Source organism: Hemitrygon akajei, chromosome 26, assembly GCF_048418815.1.
Source record: "Hemitrygon akajei chromosome 26, sHemAka1.3, whole genome shotgun sequence".
In the NCBI taxonomy this organism is placed as follows: Eukaryota; Metazoa; Chordata; class Chondrichthyes; order Myliobatiformes; family Dasyatidae; genus Hemitrygon; species Hemitrygon akajei.
This window is the reverse complement of record NC_133149.1, coordinates 46299092-46323507: the sequence shown is the minus strand read 5'-3', so window position 1 is coordinate 46323507 and position 24416 is coordinate 46299092. Positions and strand designations below refer to the sequence as shown.

At 41.0% G+C, this 24416-nt stretch overlaps 1 protein-coding gene and 1 long non-coding RNA gene across 8 annotated transcripts in view; one reads left to right on the top strand and one right to left on the bottom strand.

The window, feature by feature from the left end:
• LOC140716953 (proprotein convertase subtilisin/kexin type 7-like) overlaps positions 1-24416 on the top strand; it is a 287410-nt gene that overhangs the window by 225233 nt on the left and 37761 nt on the right. The window lies entirely within an intron of this gene.
• On the bottom strand, positions 1418-18985 carry LOC140716696 (uncharacterized). The gene is made up of 4 exons (XR_012096353.1): positions 18758-18985; positions 3713-3827; positions 3150-3273; positions 1418-2485 (listed from the first exon to the last, which is right to left on the bottom strand). It is a non-coding gene; the product is annotated as an uncharacterized lncRNA (long non-coding RNA).

Genomic DNA, 24416 nt, shown 5'->3' with positions numbered 1-24416 from the left:
TGGCATTTACAGTAGAATAAAGAAATAAAATAGAATCAATGAAACACTACACACAAACAACCACCCATCTGGGTCTCAAAGAGTCAAAGAATGCTGAGGCACAGAAAGAAACTATTCAGCCCATCATGTCCTTTTTGACATGAATTGACCTCTCCAGCTTGTGGTCCATAGGTCTCTAGGTTAAAATATCATTGTTACAGAGGTAGTTTTTAATGGCAATGTGAGTCTTTGCTTCCACTGTCCTTGAGAGCTGTAACTTCTAGACCACTGACAACTACTGGGTGAATAAATATTTGCAAAACCCCTCCCCATCTCAACTGTAGCCCACTGTGACAGTTGAGTTTGGAAGCTTTAAATAGTGTGCTTTAATAAAGCATCATATGATATCTGGTAACACTTCAGAAAAACCCGTCTTGCAGTCTGCATTCTTTAGATAAGTGCTGCTGTGCAATTTATTTGGAACAAAAGAGAAGGATGAGGCCATTTAGCCCCTCAAGCCTGTTCTACCATTCAATGAGATCATGGCTGACCTGTGACCAATCTCCACATGGGGCCTTTCTTCCATATCCCTTAAAATCTGAGGTAACAGGACTGTTAATCTCAGCATTAAAATTAACAATTTTTAAATCTCCTCTGTCCATAAGGGTTTTTTAACTGCACTTCTGATAACCCTGGTTTTAATATTTAGACAATGCTGCAAACAACAGGAATATATTCACCCTGTCTATCCCTAATAATTTCAAAACTTGACTAAATTTTGTGGAATGGCTGAAAGTATTCAGAAGAGAATATACAGGGTGACAAGGTAGCGTAGCAGTTAGCGTAACACTATTATAGTAAGTGTCTGTAAGGAGTTTGTACGTTCTCCCCATGCCAGTGTGTGTTTCCTGCAGGTGCTCCAATTTCCTCCCACAGTCTAAAGACATACTGGTTAGTAAGATAATTAGTCGCATGGGTGTAATTGGTTGGTGTGCGCTCATTAGATCAGAGGGACCTGTTACCGTTCTATATCTCTAAGTAGATTAATAGAGAGAGACACACACAGACAGATAGACAGAGAGAGCAAGTTAGGGACAATGATGTTTCTTCAAAGCAAAATCATTGATCTGAAATGTTCTCTAATGATGCCGCCTGGCCAACAGAATATCGCTGTTTCTTTTTATTTTGATCTGCCAGTTTTCTCAGTACTCTGCCTTTGTGTTCTAGTTTATATACACTCAGTGACCACTTTATTAGGTACACCTGTACTCCTGCTCATTAATGCAAATATCTAATCAGCCAATCATGTGGCAGCAACTCAATGCATAAAAGCATGCAGACATGGTCAAGAGGTTCAGTTGTTGTTCAGACCAAACATCAGAATGGGGAAGAAATATGATAAGTGACTTTGACTGTGGAATGATTGTTGGTGCCAGATGGGGTGGTTTGACTATCTCAGAAATTGCTGATCTCCTGGGATTTTCACACACAACAGTCTCTAGTGTTCATAGAGAATGGAGTGAAAAACAAAAAAAACTCCAGTGAGTGGCAGCTCTGAGGGTAAAAATGCCTGGTTAATGAGAGAGGTCAGAGGAGAATGGCCAGACTGGTTCAAGCTGACAGGAAGGTGACAGTAACTCAAATAACCACATGTTACAACAGTAGTGTGCAGAAGAGCATCTCTGAATGCACAACACGTCAAACCTTGAAACAACAGAAGACCACAAACGTGCACTCAGTGGCCACTTTATCAGGTATAGGAGGCACCTCATAAAGTGGCCACTGGGTATATTCTCTCATTACAATTTAATCCTTGGTACTCAGCTATCTTTCTAATATTGCTGTTCGACCAAGAATAGTTACCGGTATACTTTCTATGGTGTGGTTCATGCATTATCTAACCTATCTCTTACATACTCCAGATATAAGGGCATCTATTTGTCATGAATTTGGACTATGTTCTGTTCCTTACATAGTATGGTTCAGTAGTGTGGCGGTTACTTTGATTCTGTTTCAGTGCCAGCAATTCCCCCTGCTGTCTGTGAGGAGTCTGTATGTTTTTCATGTGTCCATGTGGGTTTCCTCCGACTTTCTCCCACATTTTGAAGACGTATGTATTGGGGTTAGTTAGTAAATTGTGGGCACGCTATGTTAGTGCCAGATGTGTGGTGCCCCAGCAATTTCTCAGACTGTGTTGGTTGCTGATGCAAATGACAGATTTAACTGTATGTTTTGATGTACGTATGACAAATAAAGTTAATCTTTATTACATTTAATCTTTATCTTTTCCAAGACATTTTACTGATTCATGTGCAATAGGCTCTGTTCATCTAGAATGTGCTTTGTTCCACTCTTTTTCTGTACAGAGTATGATTTCATACTTCCCAACTTAGAAATACAACTATTTATACAACTATTACCTCTTTCCAATTAATTGCTTCCATCTACACAGCTACAGTGTCTATCCATCTTTGTGTCGTTGTTGAATCTGTGGCTTTCCATCCCCCTGAATGAGTTGATGAGAGGTAGTTTGCGAGTATGAATCATAAAAGTTAGTTCATCATTTTATCATTGTGTGAACGGCAGCAGCATTTTTGTAACAATTTGTAAGGATTGTTAGTAACTTAGGCACCTGGGTTCATTTAACATCAGGCATTATTTAGCACTTGAGAACATCTTTTCAGTTTTTAAATCAGTAGACTTTATGCCCAGCAATTATCTTTGAAAGAATTGATTTAACAGACAGCAGATAACATATCCCTTCTTCCTCCTGTTTTTATTTAAACATTGCTGTGTGTCCTTGTACCTATTGTGCTCTGACACACACACACACACACACACACACACACACACACACACACACACACACACACACACACACACACACACACACACACACACACACACACACACACACACACACACACACACACACACCACCACCACCACCACCACCACCACCACCACCACCACCACCACCACCACCACCACCACCACCACCACCACCCCGAGATTTTCACTCTCACTTCATTTCACACTGCCTCTGCACTTCAACCTCTTATTTTTACACTTTTTCCCCCAATGTGCCTCCTTATTTTCTCTTGTTTCCCATACCTGGGTAGGTGATAGATTGATTTTAAAATTCTCAAGCTCGTGATAAAAAAACTCACGTTCTCAGGATTATGTTTTTACTTGCACAGTTTGTCTTTTGCACGTTGGTTGTTTGTCAGTCTTTGTTTATGTGTAGTTTTTTCATAGAGTTCTGTTACATTTCTTTTTTTATCCTGGGAATGCCTGCAAGAAAATGAATCTCAAGTTAACACGTACGTACATACTTTGATAATAAATTTACTTTGAAGTTGGAACCTCCATGGTCTCATTTCTTCCTCTTTCCATAATTCTCCCCAGTGCCCCAACCCAAGATCAACACCCTCCTCTCATTCTGGGCTCTTGCTCTTCCTGAAGTTTAATCCATCTACGTTGGTCACTAGCTTGCATCTGTCAAGACATAAAGCTTTGGAATTTCCTCTATAAACCACCCCCTTTCCTCTATTTCTTTGTCCCACCCAAATAGTCCCTGCCTTCAGCCCATATCCCTCTAAGTTCCACTCCAGTGCTACTTGAAAGACACTATTGTACTGCCTCAACCACTTCCTCATTCCATCTATTCACTCCTGTCTCTGGTGTGGGGACATGAAAAGGAAACATGGATGGTAGTTTAACTTCCGGATACCTGGGTCCGTGATGTTTCTGGACACATCCACAATATCCTGAGAAGGGAGGGTGAGCAGCCAGAAGTCGTGGAACATATTGGTACTAACGACGCAGGTAGAAAAAGGGAGGAGGTCCTGAAAACAGAATACAGGGAGTTAGGAAGGAAGTTGAGAAGCAGGACCTCAAGGGTAGTAATCTCAGGATTGCTGCCTGTGCCACGCGACAGTGAGGATAGGAATAGGATGAGGCGGCAGATAAATGTGTGGCTGAAGAATTGGAGCAGGGGGCAGGGATTCAGATTTCTGGATCATTGGGACCTCTTCTGGGGAAGGTGTGACCTGTACAAATGGGACGGGTTGCACCTGAATCCAAGGGGGACCAATATCCTTGCAGGCAGGTTTATTAAAGCTGTTGGGAGTGGTTTAAACTAACATGATGGGGGATGGGAAGCAGTATGATAGAGCTGAGGATGAGCCAGTAGATGATGGGTGTAACATGAATGTAAGGAAGGACAAGCCATTTATTGGGTATAAATGCAGAGAGAGCAAAGAGTTAAATTGTATCACAGAGGCAAAATTCAAAAGGGCGAAGAATGCAGGACTGAAGGTGCTGTATTTAAATGAGCAAAGCATTTGGAATAAGGTGGATGAACTCGTGACACGCTTAGAGTTTGGTCGGAATGACTTTGTGGGCATCACTGATTCGTGGCTGAAAGAAGGCCATAGTTGGGAGTTTAACATCAAAAGATATACTTTGTAATGAAAGGACAGGCAGGAAGGTGGTGGTGTGGCTCTGTTGGTAGGAGATGGAATTACATCTTTAGAAAGAGGTGACATAGGGTCAGAGAATGTTGAATCTTTGTGGGTGGAGTTAAGAAACTGCAAGGGTAAAAAAAACCATTATGGGAATCATATATAGGCCTCTAAACAGTAGCCAAGATGTGGGGTTGTGATTGCAAAGGGAGCTGGAAAGGGCATGTAATAAGGGTAATGTCACAGTTGTAATGGAGGACTTCAATATGCAAGGGGATTGGGAAAATCAGTTCGATGTCAGATCACAAGGGAGGGAATTTGTTGAATGCCTACGAGGTGGCTTTTTTAGAGCAGCTTGTGCTTCAGTCTACTTGGAGAAAGGCTATCTTAGATGGGGTGTTGTGTAATAACCCAGAACTTATCAGTCAGCTTTACATAAAGGAACCCCTTAGAGGCAGTGATCATCATCATGATTAAATTCTTACTGCAATTTCAAAACGAGAAGCATAACTCACATGCATCAGTATTGCAATGGAATAAGGGGAATTACAGAGGCATGAGAGAGGAGCTTGCCCAGGTGGATTGGAGGAGGATACTGGCAGGGATGACAGCAGAGCAGAGGTGGCTGAAATTTCTGGGAATTATTCACAAGGCTCAGGATAAATATGAGATATGTCCCACAGAAGTAGTTATCAAATGGCAAGGCTAGGCAATTGTGGCTGAAAAACGAAACATAGAAGCATAGAAAATAGGTGCAGGAGTAGGCCATTTGGCCCTTCAAGCCTGCACCGCCATTCAGTATGATCATGGCTGATCATCCAACTCAGAACCCTGTACCTGCTTTCTCTCTATACCCCCGATCCCTTTAGCCACAAGGGCCATATCTAACTTCCTCTTAAATATAGTCAATGAACCGGCCTCAACTGTTTCCTGTGGCAGAGAATTCCACAGATTCACCACTCTCTGTGTGAAGAAGTTTTTCCTCATCTCGGTCCTAAAAGGCTTCCCCTTTATTCTTAAACTGTGACCCCTCGTTCCGCAATTCCCCAACATCGGAAACAATATTCCTGCATCTAGCCTGTCCAATCCCTTTAGAATTTTATACATTTCAATAAGATCCCCCCTCAATCTTCTAAATTCCAGTGAGTATAAGCCTAGTTGATCCAGTCTTTCTTCATATGAAAGTCCTGCCATCCCAGGAATCAATCTGGTGAACCTTCTTTGTACTCCCTCTATGGCAAGAATGTCTTTCCTCAGATTAGGGGACCAAAACTGCACACAATATTCTAGGTGTGGTCTCACCAAGGCCTTGTACAACTGCAGTAGAACCTCCCTGCTCCTGTACTCAAATCCTTTTGCTATGAATGCCAACATACCATTTGCCTTTTTCACCGCCTGCTGTACCTGCATGCCCACCTTCAATGACTGGTGTACAATGACACCCAGGTCTCGTTGCACCTCCCCTTTTCCTAATCGGCCACCATTCAGATAATAATCTGTTTCCCTGTTCTTGCAACCAAAGTGGATAACCTCACATTTATCCACATTAAATTGCATCTGCCATGAATTTGCCCACTCACCTAACCTATCCAAGTCACCCTGCATCCCCTGAGCATCCTCCTCACAGCTAACACTGCCGCCCAGCTTCATGTCATCTGCAAACTTGGAGATGCTGCATTTAATTCCCTCGTCTAAATCATTAATATATATTGTAAACAACTGGGGTCCCAGCACTGAGCCTTGTGGTACCCCACTAGTTACTGCCTGCCATTCTGAAAAGGTCCCGTTTACTCCCACTCTTTGCTTCCTGTCTGCCAACCAATTCTCTATCCACATCAATACCATACCCCCAATAGCGTGTGCTTTAAGTTTGCACACTAATCTCCTGTGTGGGACCTTGTCAAAAGCCTTTTGAAAATCTAAATATACCACATCCACCAGTTACGAAGTTAATGACTACATAAAAGCCAAGGAAAGGGCATATAAGGTAGCAAAAGTTAGTGGGAATTTGGATGATTGGGAAGCTTTTAAAATCCAACAAAAGGCAACTAAAAAAGCTATCAAAAGTGAAAAGATGAAATGTGAGGGCAAACTAGCCAATAGTATAAAGCAGGATACCAAAAGTTTTTTCAGTTATATAAAAAGTAAAAGGGAGGTGAGAGTTAATGTTGGACCACTGTAAAATGATGCTGGTGAGGTAGTAATGGGAGACAAAGAAATGGCAGATGAACTTAATAAGTACTTTGCTTCAGTCTTTACTGTGGAAGACACAAGCAGTGTGCCAGAGGTCTGTGAGTGTCAGGGAGCAGGAGTGAGTGCCATTGCTATTAAAAAGGAAAATGTTCTAGGAAAACTGAAAGGTCTTAAGTGGATGTCATCTGGGCAAGATGGACTACATCCCAGAGTCCTGAGAGAGGTTGCTGAAGAGATAACGGATGCATTGGCCATGATCTTACACGAATCACTTGATTATGGCATGGTCCCAGAGAACTGGAAGATTGAAAATGTCACTTCACTTTTTAAGAAGGGAGGAAGGCAAGAGAAAGGAAATTATAGGCCAGTTAGCCTGACCTCAGTAGTTGGGAAAGTCTTGGAGTCTATTATTAAGGATGAAGTTTCAGGGTACTTGGAGACTAGTGATAAAACAAGTCAAAGTCAGCATGGTTTCTGTGAAGGGAAATCTTGCCTGACAAGTCTGTTAAAGTTCTTCGAGGAAGTAACAAGCAAGGTAGACAAGGAGAGGCAGTGGATGTCATTTACTTGTGTTTTCAGAAGGCATTTGATAAGGTGCCACACATGAGGCTGCTTAGCAAGATTAAAATCCTATGGCGTTACAGGAAAGATACTGGCATGGATAGAGGAATGGCTGACAGGCAGGAGGCAGTGGGTGGGAATAAAGGGGGCCTTTTCTGATTGGCTGCCGGTGACTAGTGGTGTTCCACAGGAACTGCTATTTTCTTTTTTTAAAATTTTTTTTATTGAGTTTTCAATGATTACAGAAGAAGAAAAAGTTATCAACCCTTCCCCTCTCCCCTTAACCCCTCCCCCTAACATATCCCTATAGAAAGAAGGAAAAAGAAAGAGAAGAAGAAAGAAAGAAAAAAAAAGAATGCCTGGATATCAAAAGATCCCCACATGCTCCACAGCGTTCATAATAACTTTAGTATATATATTTATTTATTTCCCCAAATAACCAATAATTTTGTCTTCAGAGCATCTATATATTTAATCCTGTCTTTTGTAAATAAGGGCGCCAAATTTTCAGAAATGTTTCATATTTATCTCTTAAATTATAAGTAATTTTTTCAAGTGGAATACAGCTGAAGGTTTCGTTCTTCCAACGGTCTATACTTAAGTATGAATTTGATTTCCAAGTAACTGCAATAGCCTTTTTGGCTACTGCCACTGCAATTTTTATGAATTCTTTCTGATACTTATTCAGTTTGGGTTTCGGTTTTATCCCTTCGATATCACCTAATAAAAATAGTATTGGGTTATGTGGAAGTTGTGTTCCAATGATTTGTTCCAGTAAAACTCTTAAATTTGTCCAATAAGGTTGAATTTTGGAACAAAACCAAGTAGAATGTAAAAAAGTACCAATTTCTTGATTACATCGAAAACATTGATCAGATAAATTTGGGTTTAATTTATTTATTTTTTGTGGTGTAATATATAATTGATGTAAAAAGTTATATTGCACTAATCTTAACTGGACATTTGTTGTATTTGTCATACTGTCAAGACATAGTCTTGACCAACTTGTTTCTTCAATTTTAATATTCAAGTCAATTTCCCATTTTTGTCTTGACATGAATTCCTTGTTTAATTGCCTGTTTTTGAATCAAACTGTACATACAAGAGATAAATTTTTTAATTTTTCCTTTTTGAATTCAAGTTTCTATTTCACTAGGTTTCGGCAATAACATTGTTTGACCCAATTTATCTCTTAAATAAGCCCTTAATTGGAAATAACAAAAAAGAGTGTTATTTGATATTTTGTATTTATTCTTTAATTGATCAAAAGACATTAAAATACCTCCTTCAAAACAATCTCCTATATATCTAATCCCTTTTTGAAACCAGTTGTATAAAAGTTGATTGTCCATTGTAAAAGGAATAAGTTTATTTTGAATTAAAGATCTCTTTGCTAATAAAGATTTCCTCATCTCAACGTCAATATTTATTTTGTTCCATAGATCAATCAAATGTTTTAATATTGGAGATTCTTTCTTTACCCGTATCCATTTAGATTCCCATTTATATATAAAATCTTCTGGTGTATTTTCTCCTATTTTATCTATTCTTATCCATGCCGGCTTATCTTTATCAAAAAAAGATGCAATAAATCTAAGTTGATTTGCTTTATAATAATTCTTAAAATTTGGAAGTTGTAATCCTCCTAGATCAAATTTCCATGTCAATTTTTCCAACGATATTCTTGACATCTTACCTTTCCAAAGGAACTTGCTCACACATTTATTTAACTCTTGAAAAAATTTCTGGGGTAGTTGTATTGGTAGTGTTTGGAATAAGTATTGTAATCTAGGGAATATATTCATTTTTACAGCATTTACTCTGCCTACTAATGTTATTGGTAATGTCATCCATTTATCAAGATCTTGAATTTTTTTCAATAATGGTAAATAATTTAATTTATATAAGTTCTTTATATCATTATCAGCTCTTATACCTAAATATTTTATACCATTTATCGACCATCTAAATTGAGTTATTAATCGACATTGACTATAATCTCCTTTAGTAAGAGGTAGAATTTCACTTTTATCCCAATTTATTTTGTAGCTTGATATCTTCCCATATTCTTCCAATCTAGAAGATAATTTACGCAGCAAATACAATGGGTTTGTTAAATAAACCAGAACATCGTCAGCAAATAAATTAATCTTGTATTCTTCCTGGTTAACTCTAAAACCCTTAATATCTGAGTCCGTTCTAATTAATTCAGCTAATGGTTCTATCGCCAACACAAATAAAGCAGGTGATAATGGACAACCTTGCCTAGTTGACCTTGTTAGCTGAAATGATGTTGAAATTTGACCATTTGTCACTACCTTAGCTTTGGGATTAGTATTTAAGGTTTTAATCCATTTTATGAAAGATGCTCCTAATCCATATTTTTCCAATACCTTAAATAAGAAATCCCATTCCAATCTATCAAGTGATTTTTCTGCATCTAAAGCAACTGCCACACTCATTTCTTCCGTCTTTTGTGCCAAATGAATTATGCTAAGTAACCGGGTTACATTATCTGCCGATTGTCTATTTTTAATAAATCCTGTTTGATCCATATGTATTAATTTTGGTAAGTATTTAGATAATCTACTAGATAGAATTTTTGCTATTATTTTATAGTCAGTGTTTAACAAAGAAATAGGTCTATATGATGTTGGCTTTAAAAGATCTCTATTTTTTTTGGCAATACTATTAAAATAGCTGTCGAGAAAGATTCTGGAAGTTTATGCGTTCTTTCCGCTTGGTGTATTAACTCCATAAAAGGAGGAATTAGTAAATCTTTAAACTTTTTGTAAAATTCGGGCGGAAAATCATCTTCTCCTGGGGACTTATTACTCTGAAGTGATCCTAGAGCTTCTTCAACCTCTTTTAATGTAAAAGGCCTATCTAATCCCTTCTGTTCTTCCGAATTCAATTTTGGAAGAGTTATTTGTGATAAAAACCTTTCTATCTTGACATTATCATTTTTTGATTCTGATTGATACAGCTCGGAATAAAAATTCTTAAAAGTTTCATTAATTTCTAAAGGTTTATAAGTAATTTTATTTACATTTATTCTGATTGCATTTATCGTTTTGGAAGTCTGGTCTGTTTTTAACTGCCAAGCAAGAACCTTATGTGATCTTTCACCTAGTTCGTAATATCTCTGTTCTCATAATTGCTTTTTCTGTTCGATATGTCTGAAGTGTATTATATTGTAACTTCTTGTTAACAAGTTGTCTTTGTTTTTCTTCTGTCATATGTCTTTGAGATTCTTTTTCTAATTTTGTAATCTCTTTTTCCAACTGATCTATTTCTACCATATATTACTTCTTGATTTTAGAAGTGTAACTTATTATCTGGCCTCTCAAATATGCTTTCATTGCTTCCCACAGTATAAATTTATCATCAACTGAGTGTGAATTTGTATCTAAAAAAACTGAATCTGCTTTTTCATAAAATCACAAAAATCTTGACGTTTTAATAATATTGAATTAAATCCCCATCTGTAAATTGATTCCTCTTTATCTATCATTATCATTGTCATTATCAAGGGAGAGTGATCTGACAATATTCTTGCTTTATATTCCATATTTTTCACTCTGTCTTGAATATTCGTTGATAATAGAAAAAATATATCCTTGAATAAGTTTTGTGTCTATTTGAATAAAATGAATAATCTCTTTCTTTTGGATTGATTCTTCTCCATATATCAATCAAATTTAAATTTTTCATGAATGATAAAGTTAATTTTGCTACTTTTGATTTTATAACACCCCTTGTTGATCTATCTAAGACTGGGTCTAGACAAAAGTTAAAATCTCCACCTATTAATATTTTATCATGTGCGTCAGCCAAATTCAAAAAGACCTCTTGTATAAACTGCTATTTTCCACATTTATTTGTAATAAATAGTATATACAACAAAACAGTCAATATAACATAGATTTACAATTGTATCAGCGTGAATTAATCAGTCTGATGGCCTGGTGGAAGAAGCTGTCCCAGAGCCTATTGGTCCTGGCTTTTATGCTGTGTTACTCTTTCCCGGATGGTAGCAGCTGGAACAGTTTGTGGTTGGGGTGACTCGGGTCCCCAATGATCCTTCGGGCCCTTTTTACACACCTGTCATTGTAAATGTCCTAAATCATGGGAAGTTCACAACTACAGATGCGCAGGGCTGTCCGCACCATTATCTGCCGAGTTCTGCGATTAAGGGAGGTACAGTTTCCATACCAGGCAGAGATGCAGCCAGTCAGGATGCTCTCAATGGTGGTATAGAAAGTTCTTAGGATTTGGGGGCCCATACCAAACTTCCTCAATCGTCTGAGGTGAAAGAGGCGCTGTTGTGCCTTTTTCACCAATATAGCTGGTGTGTACAGACCACGTGAGATCCTCTGTGATGTTTCTGCAGAGGAACATGAAGCTGTTCACCCTCTCAACCCCAGATTCATTAATGTCAATAGGGGTTAGCCTGTCTCCGTTCCCTCTGTAGTCCACAACCAGCTCCTTTGGTTTCATGACTTTGATGGCTTTGTGGCAAAGTTTGTGGATGATATGAAGATAGGTGAAGGGGTAGATAGTGCTAAGGAAGCAGTGCGATTGTAGCAGGACTTAGACAAATTGGAAGATGGGCAAAAAGGTGGCGGATGGAATACACTGTTGGGAAATGTACGATAATGCGGTCAATTATCTAAATGGGGAGAAGATTCAAACATCAAAAGTGCAGAGGGATTTTGGAGACCTCGTGCAAGACTCCCAGAAGGTTAATTTACAGATTGAGTCTGTGGTAAAGGCGGCAAATGTAATGTTGGCATTTATTTCAAGGAGAATAGAATATTAAAGCAAGCAGATAATGCTGAGCCTTTATAAGATACTAGTCAGGCCAGACTTGGAGTATTGTCAACAGTTTTGGGCCCCATATCTCAGAAAGGATGTGTTGTCATTGGAGAGAGTCTAGAGGAGGTTCATGAAGATGATTCTGTGAATGAAGGGGTTAATATTTGAGGAGCGTTTGGCATCTTTGGGCCTGTACTCACTGGATCTCATTGAAACCTACTGAATGTTGAAAGGAATAGGTAAGGTGGATGTAGAGAGGATGTTTCCTCTGGTGGCGGTGTCCAGAACTAGAGGGCACAGCCTCAAAATTGAGGGGCAACCTTTTAGAACAGAGGTAAGGAGGAATTACTTTTAGCCAGAGAGTAGTAAATCTGTCCGCAGATTGTGGTGGAAGCCAAGTCTGTATGTATATTTAAAGCGTATATTTAAAGTTACGGGGTACTTGGCAACAAATGATAAAATAAGTCAAAGTGTGTTGTTGAAGAAACTTAGCAGGCCAGTCAGCATCAGTGGGAGGGATTTTTTTATTTAATTTCAAAATAGATATTATTTATGAATAAAATATATGTATACAAAAGGAAGAAACTGGGAAAAACCTTAACATTCTTGGTCAGGACATTATGTTTTGTAAACTTTAAAGAGAGAGGGGGAAAACACAAACAGATATTCCATTATTACTATTATTACCATTATTATATTACCATTATGATACTAAGCTGGGTGGCAGTGTGACATGTGATGAGGATGTTAGGAGAATTCAGGGTGACTTGGATAGGCTGGGTGGGTGGGCAGATACTTGGCAGATGGCGTTTAATGTGAATAAGTGTGAGGTTATCCACTTTGGGAGTAAGAACAGGAAGGCAGATTATTATCTGAACGGTGTAGAGTTAGGTAAGGGAGAAATACAAAGAGATCTCGGAGTCCTTGTTCATCAGTCACTGAAGGTGAATGAGCAAGTGCAGCAGGCAGTGAAGAAGGCTAATGGAATGTTGGCCTTTATTACAAAGGGAATTGAGTACAAGAGTAAGGAAATCCTCTTGCATTTGTACAGAGCCCTGGTGAGACCACACCTGTAGTATTGTGTACAGTTTTGGTCTCCAGGGTTAAGGAAGGACATCCTGGCTGTAGAGGAAGTGCAGCGTAGATTCACGAGGTTAATTCCTGGGATGTCTGGACTGTCTTACGCAGAGAGGTTAGAGAGACTGGGCTTGTACACGCTGGAATTAAGGAGATTGAGAGGGGATCTGATTGAAACATATAAGATTATTAAGGGATTGGACAAGATAGAGGCAGGAAATATGTTCCAGATGCTGGGAGAGTCCAGTACCAGAGGGCATGGTTTGAGAATAAGGGGTAGGTCATTTAGGACAGAGTTAAGGAAAAACTTCTTCTCCCAGAGAGTTGTGGGGGTCTGGAATGCACTGCCTCGGAAGGTAGTGGAGGCCAATTCTCTGGATGCTTTCAAGGAGGAGCTAGATAGGTATCTTATGGATAGGGGAATCAAGGGATATGGGGACAAGGCAGAAACCGGGTATTGATAAGGAATTGATCAGCCATGATCTCAAAATGGCGGTGCAGGCTCGAAGGGCCGAATGGTCTACTTCTGCACCTATTGTCTATTGTCTGTTGTCTATTATTACCATGACACGACCCCCATTCATTGTTCAAGGGGTTTCCCCGCCCAATTCCTGCCCCTCAATGTGCAGTGGCGGAAGGGGACTAAATTATGGTCTTTTGAGGAGAGGGGATGCTCAGGTTATAGCAAAGAGTTGAGGGGGCAGGGGTGGGTGGAGGACGGAGGGTGTGGGGTATCCATAGCCAGCAGTGATAGGTGCATAGATACAAGAAATTCTGCAGATGCTGGAAATTTGGAGCAATGTTGGATGTGTGGGAGGCAGCAAAGCCAAGCAGGAAACATCTTCCTGTAAATCTCATTAAGCAGGTGCATATAGTGAAAGGTGGGTGAGTATTTCGACAAAGGCAGGGTGGAGACAGCAGTGATAACTCGACAGGTTTGAAGATAATCCAGTGTGAGACAGGATTACTGAGGGTGGAGGAGCAGGGACATTATCTTGCAGTTATATAAATTGTTGGTGAGGTGCAGTTATAAAGATAAAAATTAGCTTTCTTTGTCACACGTACATCAAAACATCTAAACATACAGTGAAATGCATCATCTGCGCCAAATAAAAATCAGTGAGGATTGTGCTGGGGACAGTCTGCAAGTTTCACCATGCTTTCAGCGCCAACTCCCCAATCCAAACCGTAGATGTGGGAGGAAACTGGAGCACCCAGAGGAAACCCACACTGTCACGACGAGAATGTACAAACTGCTAACAGACAGCGGTGGGAATCGAATGGCAATTGGTGAGCAGTGGTGCTGTATAGCACTTGCATTAACCACTAACTACGCTACTGTGCTGCCTTCAGTCACCTGAAGGATTGTGTACAACTTTGGTCAGCTTGCCATAGAAAAGACATTGTCAAGCTGGAGAGGGTGCAGAAGAGGTTTACGAGGATGCTGCCTCGACTAGAGGGCCTGAGTTATAGGAAGAGGTTGGCCTTTAGTCCCTGGGACTCAGGAGAGTGAGAGATGTTTAGAAAGTTTATAAAATCATGAGGGGTGCCAATAAGGTGAACAGTCATAGACTTTTACCCAGGATTGGGGAATCCAAAATTCGAGGGCACCAATTAAAATAAGATGGGAAAGATTTACAAGAGACCTGAGAGGTGAGATCTTCACACAGAGGGCAGTGAGTACCTGGAATGAGTTGCCGGAGGAAGTGGTCGAGGTGAATACATTTGCAACATATAAGAGGCATCTGGATAGGTACCTAGAGGGGAGGGGATTGGAGGGCTATGGGCTGAATGTGGATAACTGGGATTAGCGGGGGGGGTGATGTGGTCAGCATGGACCAGTTGGGCCGAAGGGCCTGTTTTCATTCTATGACTCTAAGATAGTGATTGGGAGGAGTGGACAGCAGGGATGGTGTGGAAATGGAAGATGGATTGAGTGGAAGAAGTAGAGAGGGGAGAACTTGGAGCTGGTGGAATGGGTAGGAGAAGGGGATGGTCATAGGGTTACCTGTAATGGATGAACTCAATATTCATGCCACTGAGCTAGAGGCTACACCTGTGTAAGATGAGGTAGTGTTCATTGAGTTTGTGTTTGGCCTTGCTCTGACAGTGGAAAGATCAATGTGAAGGTGGTTGGGAGAATTAAAATGGCTGGCAACCAGCATTATGAACAGAGATGAGAACATAGTCATGTTCTGTTGCTAGTTAGAGCTCCTGCCTGAGGCTTGGTTGGAGGATGGAGTTGCTTCAGGGGTGGTGAGGTGTACCAAGTTTGGATTTCTATCCTTTATACAACAGTAAAGGCTGAATTATACCATAAGATGATAAGACATAGGAGCAGAATTAGGCTATTCAGCCCATCAAATCTGCTCCGCCATTCCATCATGGCTAATCCTGGATCCACTCAACCCCATACATCTGCCTTCTCACCATATCCTTTGATGCCCTGACTATCTGTGAAACTATCAACTTCCACCTTAAATATAATCACAAACTTGGCCTCTACCACAGTCTGTGGCAAAGCATTCCACAGATTACCTACTCTCTGGCTAAAAAAATTCCTCCTTACCTCTGTATTGAAAGGCTGCCCCTCAGTCTGTGCCCTCTAGATCTGGATGCCCCCACCATAGCAGGGATGCCCCCATCCCTGTAACAAAACCCAATTTCCCTCGGGATCAATAAAGTATGTCTGTCTGTCTGTCATCCTCTCCACATCCACCCTATCCAGTCCTTTCAACATTCGGTAGGTTTCAATGAGATCCCCCTACATTCTTCTAAATTTCATAGAAAAAATTCAGTAAAAAACTTGGGCCAATGACGAAGCCCATCTTGAGGTAATCCGAGCAGAACTACAAACAAAACAGAACCAGGAAGCTCCTGCAAGGTCTGAGTGGTTAATACTTGGTGCATAACATTCTTCCTCTCCCTGTCTCACTTTCCAGAGCACCTTTGGTCATTTCTTTGCATCTGAAAAATGCTTGGCAGCAAGAGTATAAAATATCCGAAGCAGCTTGGATTCATCCCATCTGTTTATTCTTTGGAGAAGTTCAGACAAACTCTGTAATTAACCCTTCAAGTTCTGGCTGTTATTTTTGATGTACAATAGAATAGTCCTTTTGATATAAAATACAAGAAAGCTCAGAAAATCCTATTCACAATCATTGGGTATTCATTATCAAAGATCTGGGATTATTTAGCTGTCATGATACACACTCAATGCAGTGGCCACTTTATGAGGTACCTCCTCCGCCTAATAAAGTGGTCACTGAGTGTATATTCATGATGTTCTGCTGCTGTAGCCCATCCAGTTGGAGGTTTGACGTGTTGTGTTTTCAAAGATGCTCTTCTGCACACCACTGTTGTAACATGTAGTTATTTGAGTTACTGTCACCCTCCTGTCAGCTTGAACCAGTCTAGCCATTCTCCTCTGACCTCTCTCATTAACAAGATATTTTCTTTATGGAACTGCTGTTCACTGGATTTTTGTTTTGGTTTTTCACACCATTCTCTGTAAACTCTAGAGACTGTTGTGTGTGAAAATCACAGGAAGTCAGCAGTTTCTAAGATACTCAAACCACCCCATCTGGCACCAACAATCATTCCACTGTCAAAGTCCCTTAGATCACATTTCTCCCCCATTCTGACGTTAGGTCTGAACCACAACTGAACCTCTTGACCACGTCTGCATGCTGTTATGCATTGAGTTGCTGCTACATGATTGGCTAATTAGATATTTGCATTAATGAGCAGATGTACAGGTGTACCTAATAAAGTGGTCGCTGAGTGTAGAACAGCAGACCAGGTCACCTGTTTGAATCCTCAGATTGAAGTGAACTGGTAGCTTAATAGTTGGTACTGGATCAGTAATATGAAGGCATGAATTAAAGATTTGGTGAAGTGAGTCCAATCCCATCACTATAGTGATTTGGAAATTAACTTTGGTTAACTAAATAAATGTGGAGTAAAATATCAGGGATGGCTATGTTATGTTTGTAGTTATGCTCAGTTTATCTCAAGATAAGGTTTGACATTAACATGAAATTCTGAAATGTCACCAAAACCCATTTGGTTTACTCGTAAACACAAGAGATCCCGCAGATGCTGGAAATCTTGAGCAATGCACACAAAATACTGGAGGAACTCATCAGGTCAGTCAGCGTCTATGGAGGGGAATAAAGGGTGAGACTCTTCAGCAGGACTGTTCTTTAAGGAAGGAAATTTGCTGTCCTTACAAGTTTGGTTTGTCTCTAACACTTACTGTGTGGTTAGCACTTAACCGACCAAAAATTTCACCAAGAAATTCATCCTTCAACTGTAGTTCTACACACACAAAATTGCAGTGTCATTCTCTGCTTGTAAGTGTCATTCCAATGAAGATAATAAAAGAGCATGCTAGAGCTGTTGCATAGGATGTAAATGGTCCCAATGGAGAATGGATTTCAAGGCGTTAATGATTTGTTGCCACCATCAGAAAACAACCATGACTCGTTTATGTAGCAAAAATGTTCCAAGATCTTCCATGGAAGAAGTATAATTTTAAAATGGTCACCAAGCCACATAAGGAGATCTTGGTGCTTAGTTGATTATTGGCACAGATACCAAGATACAGTGAAAAACATTTGCTTGCATGCCATCCAGACAGATCATTCTGCACATTAGTACATCAAGTTAGTATAAAAGGAAAGCAAAACAGAAAGAAGAATGCTGTGTAGTTACAAAGTCATTGAGTCATACTGTATGGAAGCAGGCCATTCGGCCCAACTCATCCATGCCAATCACAGTGCCTTCTAAGCTGGTCCCAAGTGCCTGTGTTTGTTTCAAATCCCTCTAAACACTTCCTATCCATGTACTTATCCAAAAGTCTTTCAAATGTTGTTATGAGTCACAGAGAAAGTGCAATGCTAGTAGACAATTAAAGTTCATGGGCCATGGCAAGGTAGATTGAGAGATCAAGGGTTCATCTTTATCATTTAAGAGGTTTATTTAAGAGTCTTATAACAGTGGGATAGAACTTAACACGAGACCAGTGTATGTGTTATAAGGCTTTTGTATTTTCTGCCTGATGGAAGAAGGAAGAATGAATGACCAAGATAGGAGAGGTCCTTGATGATGTTGCCTTCTTTCCTGAGGCAATGGGAAGAGTGAACAGAGTGAATGAAGGGTTGGTCAATGAAGTGGGTTTCAAAGAGTAACTTGGAGGATGAGGGAATTTCAGCAGGGTGGCGTGGTAGCATAGCAGTTACATACTGCTACTACAGTGCCAGTGAACTTATTTCATTTTTGCCACTGTCTGTAAGAAGTTCGTAGTGTGAGTTTCCTCCAGGTGCTCCGGTTTCCACACACATTCCAAAGATGTATGGGTTAAAAGGTTAATTGGTCACAAGGGATCTTTGGGCCAGAAAGGCCTGTTACTGTGCCATATCTCTAAATAAACAGATATATGGACACATAAGCAAGCTTGTAGTGTTGGCACAGCTGCCAATGGATACCTACTTTGGGTTCTGCAGGGTATCATCACAACCCAGCTGTAAATACAGTCTAAAGACCTGACTTCCAAATATGAGATAAGGGTAATGCCGTTAATATCAAGGCAAGTAGTATTGAAGAGTTCCATTAAAAATTAGATCAATGGGCACCTAAGGGAAAAGACTGTGGAGTCATACCTTAAAGAAAGGAAGATGATAACAATCATTGGAAGCCAAGTAACCCAGCCCCTAGAAGGAGTTCCTCAAGGCAGTGTTCCTGAGCCAAACCACCTTCACTTGCTTCATCAATCACCTCATCTTGTTATACATACGACCACAAATGGAGGTGTTCACCATTGATTGCACAATCTTCAATTCCAATCTCAGCTCTGAGCAAGTGGACCATTCCATGCCTGTTGGCAGAAAGATAATATGTCAGCATTGGCTGATAAGTTGCAAATAATATTTGTGCCAGCAAGAAATGTCTCCCACAAGACAGATACTCAGATATAACCTACCCTTAATATGCATTACCAAACCTCTCACCCTCAACTTCCTGGAGATCAGCATTAACCAGCTGAACTAGCCACATAAACGCAGTATCTACACGAACAAGTGAGGGTCTAGGTATCCTGCAGAAGTTGGCTGGGCTCCTCATTCCACACCATCTGCAAGGCACAAGCTAGCACTGTGCTGGATTGTTTTTTGCTTATCTGGATCAGTGCAGTCCCAACAGCACTCAAGAAGCCAGACCATCCAGAACAAAGCAGCTGATCGATTGGACCACATCTACCACCTTAACAATTCATTTCTTTTACCATTTGCACACTGTGACTTAATGTTTAAAATCTACAAAGTGCACTGCAGTTTCTCACCCTCTGTTCCAAACCCAGAATGTGTACCATCAAGAGGATAAGGAATGCAGGCGAATGGGGACTCTGTCACCTTTGTTACATCCGCCACAAAAGCCAGGCTTTCCCAGTGTCCATTTTAATTCCAATCTCCATTCCCTTCCGATATTTGGTCCATGGCCTCCACTACTGCAAAGATGAGGCCACTCTCAAGTTGGAGGAGCAACACCTCATATTCTGTCTAGGTAGCCTCCAATCTGATGGCATGAATATCAATTTCTCAAACTTCTAGCCATTTCTCCCCCCCCTCCCTCTTCTCATTTTTTCCATTCCCCATTTTGGCTTCCCTCTTACCCCTTCTCCTTTCCTCACCTGCCCATCACTTTCCTCTCGTGCCTTTCCACCTTTCGCTTCTCCCATGATCCACTCTCCTAACAGATTCTTTCTTCTTCAGTCCTTTACTTCTTCCACTTCCCAGCTTCCCACTTTGTCCCCCTCTGCCACCTCTCCCTGCTCACCTGCTTTCAACTATCATTTGTCAGCTTGGACCCCTTCCCCACCCCACCCCACCTTCTTATTCTGGTATCTTCCTTTTTTTCCAGTCCTTGAGAAGGGTCTAAGTTCAAAACGTTGACTGTCCATTCCTCTCCTTAGATGCCACCAGCTCTGCTGAGTTCCTCCAGTATTTTATGTGTTGCTCTTGTCACCTATGGGTTCATCTCTAAACTGCAAACTACCCTGAGCAGAAAATATATTGTCTTTCCTTGATCATTTCTGGATCTCCACCTTGGACCTCCCTACCCAATAGCATTGCAGAAATGTCTTCACCAGGAGGACAGTTGTGGTTCAAGGAGGGTCTCAGCAACTAGAGATGGGTCAGTGATACACTCTTTCCAAAGATAAATTAGTAGGGAATAAGCAAGAGGGCAGTACCTAAGGAGTGCAGAGATCTTCTATAGTTATGCAGTTCTGCAAGAGGTTACAGGGAGGGAAGAGACCATGGAGAGAAGGTTGGAGTTTTAAAATTGAGGTGTCTGATAGCCTTAAGAATCCTGGAGATACAAGAGACTGCAATGCTGGAATCAGGAGCAGCACACAATCTGCTGGTGGAACTCAGTGAGGTGGAAGAAAGTAAATAACAGTTTTTCCTGTTGAGACCCTGTTTCTGGACTGATAGAGAATCTCTTCTCTGAAGTCTCATTCCTTATGCAGGCTTTCAACAATTCCTTTCTTCCCACTGACGCTCCTCAACCCGCTGAGTTCCTCCAGCATCTTGTTTGTTCAAAGGTTCATGTTATTGTCAGAGTATGCATGTACAATACAGCTCTGGTATTCATCCTCTCCAGCTAGCCATGATATATAGAAAAGCCATGAGAAAAGGCATCAACCTCCTCCCTGCATGAAAAGGAAAAAAAACAGAACTCCCAAGCCCCACCCCTCCCTTGCACAAAAAACTAACAGATCGCCCACATGAAAAATGTCAGCTGGAACATCAAAATCTCCAAACCCCCAACCCCCTCCCTTGCAAAAAAGAACAGAGACAAAAGCATCAAACCCCCAACCCCTTCTCTCACACACAAAACTCTTAACAGATCACCCACATAGAAAATCCAACAAGAACATCAGACCCCAGATACCCAACCTTTCCCTTGCACAAAAATTAACATATCACCCACCCGAAACCCCAACCCGCCAATCAGCAACAAGAAAGAAAACACAGAAAACTGAAAGAGAGCAGTATAAACTACAGTCCAATAATCACATAAATCTGAGAATTTTGAAAACATCCTCCTGTCAGGATCAAGGAGAGTGGATGCTCAAACTCAGTACTTCCCCGTAGAGCCAGCACCACACTGTTGGCCTGCTGCCATCTGATGCTGCCAACCTGGCTACCAACTGCCATCAGCCCATGCCCTCCATAGAGAGCAACCACTGACCTCCTCCACAAGGAAATCTGCAGATGCTGGAAATTCAAGCAACACACACAAAATGCTGGTGGAACGCAGCAGGCCAGGCAGCATCTATAGGGAAAAGCGCTATCGACGTTTCGGGCCGAGACCCTTCGTCAGGACTCAAGGGTCTCCTTCGTCCTGATGAAGGGTCTCAGCCTGAAATGTCGACAGCGCTTCTCCCTATAGATACTGTCTGGCCTGCTGCGTTCCACCAGCATTTTGTGTGTGTTACCTCCTCCACGTTTGCTTCAATGCTTCAACCTTCTTTGATGCTTTGAAATGGAGTCGATTGTGGCCGCGTGCCGTCTCTGGTCTTTTGCACAAGGCAGGTCATGCTCATGGTTCTTTCCGAGGACAGCATAAGGTTAGGTCATTCGACCGAACTCCAAACTGCATGTCACAGGCTCCAACAGTTTCCAAGACACATTCAAGACAAAACTAAGGCGTAGAAACAATGAAATAATTGAAGAGATTGACTATCTGGAAGATGTCACTTGAGGAATCGTTCTTCACTGGTGCCATCTTGATTGGAAGCCAAGAATTGTTTGTTACTCTCTGGACTGGTTGGATGGCTCCAGCATCTTGTTTGTTGCTCTCTAGACTGGTTGACTTCTTCCTCCATCTTGTTTGTTGCTCTCTTGACTGATTGAGTTCTTCCACCACTTGTGTTTTGAACATTATTAGCTTGTCCTTTGTACTAAATTGTTAACATTTCTGATTTTTTTTTTGAATGTACTAAACTGACCACTCTGAGACTTGGTTTCTCAACCAAACAGAGAAGTGATCTTATTCTGATTCCAGTACATTTGAGTATTATTTGCCAATTCCTTTAACCCCACAGTAGAGGGTTATTGCCATGAGTGATTGGTAATTGGCTACACAAAGTTCCTCAGATGTTTTCAGAGCCAGATACAGAAACATGGCAAACAGCCAGATGTTTCTGTATCAAATAGAAAATGCGTAGTTATGGATTATGAACCTGCCAAGCAGAAACATCAGCTGATGCCAGAGAGAGGAGTAAAATAGGACCATAAGACATAGGAGTTGAATTAGGCCATTTGACCCATTGAGTCTGCTCCACCATTCCATCATGGCTGATTTTTCCCTTCTCAATCCCATTCTCCTGTCTTCTCCCCATAACCTTTGATGCTCTATTAAATCTAGAACCTATCAACCTCCATTTAAAAATACCCAATGACTTGGCCTCCATAGACACCCTGATGCTGTAGGGAGTCAGTTGGTGGGGATGAATTTGACATGACTGACAGGACATATCAAACCCAGGCTAGGTTGGGCACTGCCTCGTTGCTGGGTATGCGCTAATCAATTGGCAATTGTACCACTTTTAATAAAGCTTGAGGCCCAGATCAGTGCCTTTGTAATGTTGTCAAGTTAATACACATTCTCTATATGGAGCACCAGTATACTCCTGCAGCCTCTTTGAATAATGCACCCTTCCAGTCTTGATATCGGGTCTCACACTGAAATGTCAACTGTTTATTTGGCTCCATTGATAATTCCTGACCTGCTGAATTTCTCCAGCATTTTGTGTGCATTACTGTGGATTTTCAAAATATTGTATTTATGCACCCTCTGGTGTTTGCAGGTCCAGCCCCTCACTCTCAAGTGCATCCTTCCCTATGAAGCTTTCTCATTGGTTGTGTAGGGTTCAGCGTGAACCCTAGTTGTTTTTCATTTTTTTTAGGTTTGTAGGGATGGTTTGGGGGTTAGAAAGGGGAGTTAGGATTTAGGGACAGGAATGTGGGGAAATTAGAGATCTGCCAGAGTCGAAGTCTCTGCTCCATATTCGAAGACCAGCGATGTGGACATGGCTCATTCATCATTGTCACTTAGAAAACCAACAGCACAGTACAGGCCCTTAAGCCCATAAAGCTGTGCCAAACATGTCCTTACTATAGAAATTACTTAGGGTTATCCATAGCCCTCTATTTTTCTAAGCTCCGTGTACCTATCCAGCAGTCTCTTAAAACACTCTATCGTATCCACCTCCACCACCATTGCTGGCAGCCCATTCCACGCACTCACCACTCTCTGACTAAAAAACTTACCCCTGATATCTCCTCTGTACCTACTCCCCAGCACCTTAAACCTGTGCCCTCTTGTGGCAACCATTTCAGCCCTGGGGAAAAGCCTCTGACTATCCACACAATCAATACCTCACATTATCTTGTACACCTCTATCAGGTCACCTCTCATCCTCTGTCGCTCCAAGGATAAAAGGCCGAGCTCACTCAACCTATTTTCATAAGGCATGCTCCCCAATCCAGCCAACATCCTTGTAAACCTCTGCACCCTTTCTATGGTTTCCACATCCTTCCTGTAGTGAGGCGACCATAATTGAGCACAGTTCTCCAAGTGGGTCTGACCAAGGTCCTATAAAGCTGTAACATTACCTCTCAGCTCTTAAACTCAATCCCATGATTGGTGAAGGAACCAATTTAAAAATTCAAAGAGTAAACCAATGAAAATCCTACAAACATTCAACCATGGATGAACCTGATCTCTAATGAAACCCTCTCTACATACAGTATTGAAAACCTATATTGCTGCTAGATGACATTAATGAATATTGTAAATGGATCTACATAATGATCTGCTGGAAATATTAGGAAGAAATTCTAGTCTTAAGCACCAAAGCCTATATCATTTGTACTTGATCTCAGTGAAACTATCATTTCTGAAACAGATATAAGGGAAGTATCAATATGCACATTTCCCTGAGAACATCTATTAACAATTTATGCTTCCAAGTTCCTGCCTGATAGCCTCATATTTCCCCTTACTCCAATTAAACGATTTCCTAACTCATCTGTTCTTATCCCTCTCCAATGCTGTGGTAAAGGAAATAAAATTGTGATCACTATCTCCAAAATGCTCTCCCACTGAGAGATCTGACACCTGACCAGGTTCATTTCCCAATACCAGATCAAGGACAGCCTCTCCTCTTGTAGGCTAATCTACATATTGTGTCAAGAAACCTTCCTGAACACACCTAACAAACTAAACCCCCATCTAAACCCCTTGCTCTAGGGC